The 2,283-nt window shown below is 53.1% G+C and overlaps 1 pseudogene; it reads right to left on the bottom strand.

The window, feature by feature from the left end:
- Nucleotides 1-230: 230 nt before the first annotated feature.
- On the bottom strand, nucleotides 231-1,450 carry LOC139704390 (protein L-Myc pseudogene; annotated as a pseudogene).
- Between the last annotated feature and the right edge of the window lie 833 nt (nucleotides 1,451-2,283).

Below are 2,283 nucleotides of genomic sequence, written 5' to 3'. Positions count from 1 at the left end.
CCCCCACCCCCAACATCCACCACCTGTTGCATAGCATCTGTCAGCCTTTTCTTCAGAGCTAGTGAGCTAGGCTGACCCCAAGGCTCCTCAGTCAGCTGCCTGCTGAGAAGCCAAAGGCGCCAGAGAGGACACAGCACTCCCATGAGTCAGGAAAGAGGGAGAGCTGTTTCAAAGTTTCCAAGAATGCAAGCCCTTATTGTGTGTGCACTGGCTGCAATGCATTCTGGGATCTACTGTTCAGACTGTCCCACCGTAACCAAAATGTGCAAATTACTAAAGGGGAAAGGGAGGTTAAAAAATACACTGTCTTTGTAAGACAGAAGAGTCAGGCTTTTGGTCAGTTTGTAGCCACTGAGGTACGCAATTCTTTTCTGCAGTTGCTGCTGCCGGCACCGCAGCTGCCTTTTCTCTGTAGCCATCCTCTTCTCAGCGCCCACCAGGGCTTGCAAGTATTCCAAGGCCTTGCTCAGGATCACTACTTTGGGGGCCTTCGAGCAGCTGGCCAGGGTGGGTACCTGGTCCCTCAGGGCTAAGAACCTAGAGCGGAGGTCATTCCGTCTTTTGCGCTCCAAGAAATTATGGTTCTTCCTCTTGGTCACATCCTCAGTAGCAGAACTGACAGGTTTGGGGTGGCAGGACTGAGGAGTCGCACTTTCCACAGGCGGGGGACTCACAATCTCTTCATCCTCCTCATCCTCCTTCTCCTCGGGGGCTTCTCTCTCCAGAGTCTCTTCTTGGGGACCCCTCTCTGGACCTCTTCTTGGGAGCAACTTTCTGGAGGAAAACGGGCAGCATAGTTGTGCTGTTGCTGATGGATGGAGATGTGGGGGTGTCTCATGCAGGGATCCAAAGGATCTGCTCTCACCGTGATGGTGACTGGCTTCCGTATACCCAGAGACTGTGTCTTCTCCACTGTCACAACATCAATTTCTTCACTCTCCGAGTCGCTTGGGCTCTCGGACCCAGAGCAGGCCTGGGTCTTGGGTTCGCCCAGCTGACAGGGGGTGGCGGGCGCCGGGTTGCCGGCTTCAAGGCTGGGAGTGCAGTCCGGGATGGCGGGCGCCTTGGGCGGGTTCCCCCGGGGGGCGCCGGGGGTGAGCCGGTCGCTCACCGCTCTCTCCAGCCTTTCCCGGGCAGAGAAGCCGCTCCACATGCAGTCACTGCGGATGATGGAAGCGTAGTTCCTTCCCGAAGCTTTAGAGTGACCCCGAGATTCCGCCTCGTCCCCAGCCCCCCCTCCAGGCCACGGCTCCGGGGGGCCAATCCCAGGGGCTGGGTCGCCGGCGCCAGGACCAGAGCCCCAGGGCGGCGACGTGGGGGGCGACGGCACCAGCTCGAATTTCTTCCAGATGTCCTCGCTGGGCGCCGTGGAGCGGTAGAAATCCTCCCCGCAGTCATAGTGGTAGAAATAGTGCTGGTACGAGTCGAAGTCCATGTCCGCTCCCTCGCTCCCGCTGCCCGCCGCCTGGAGCAGACCGGCTCCCCGCCGGCTCGGGGCAGCCCGGCAGCCGGCACCAATTCTTGTATATTTTGCAGAAATGGAATCATGTCATATCTGACCTCATGTGTGTGGTCTATTTCACTTAGCATAATGTTTTCAAGGTTTAACCTAATCATGTTAGTACTTCATTCATATTCATGGTTGAGTAATATTCCATTGTATGGATATACCACAACTGTTTATCCATTTGATTGTTTTTGAACTTTTGGATTATTTCCCCCTTTTCAGTGAACATCTGTGAAAAATAATTTTTTGAGGGGGAAAGTTCCTATTTTTATTATTTATTCATATGATAATTTGAATTTAGCTTTTTGGGGGGACTTCTAGACTTCCTTACCATATTGCTGTGCAGAACTTGATCATGTGTTTAAAGGACTCAAGTTGCATCCTGAAGTCTTCTGCCTATAGTCCTGCCAGGTATTATCTGAGTGAAAGCATTTAGAGCCTTGAAATGTGCCCTAACTGTTCAGCAGTGAAACCCTGGATGGACGATGAAGGAGAGTTTGGTGCAGCATAGGACAGGGGTGGAAAGACAAGCCTCAGCCACCCCTCCATCCACTGATTCACCGTCCACTGATTCACCATCCACTGATTCACCATCCACTGATTCACCATCCACTGATTCACTGTCCACTGATCCACCGTCCACTGATTCATTGGTAGAATGTCTATCACATACCTACCTCACACCAGTCCCTGTGCTGGACATGGGAAGAGGTGCATAAGGTATAGGTGACTCCTGAAGACGATTATGACCTTGGTGTGGGGGAAACAGACACACA

The sequence above is a fragment of the Marmota flaviventris genome, unplaced genomic scaffold (genome assembly GCF_047511675.1).
Source record: "Marmota flaviventris isolate mMarFla1 unplaced genomic scaffold, mMarFla1.hap1 Scaffold_56, whole genome shotgun sequence".
NCBI lineage: Eukaryota > Metazoa > Chordata > Mammalia > Rodentia > Sciuridae > Marmota > Marmota flaviventris.
Note: the sequence above shows the minus strand (reverse complement) of the source record. Positions and strands in the feature narration are given on the sequence as shown.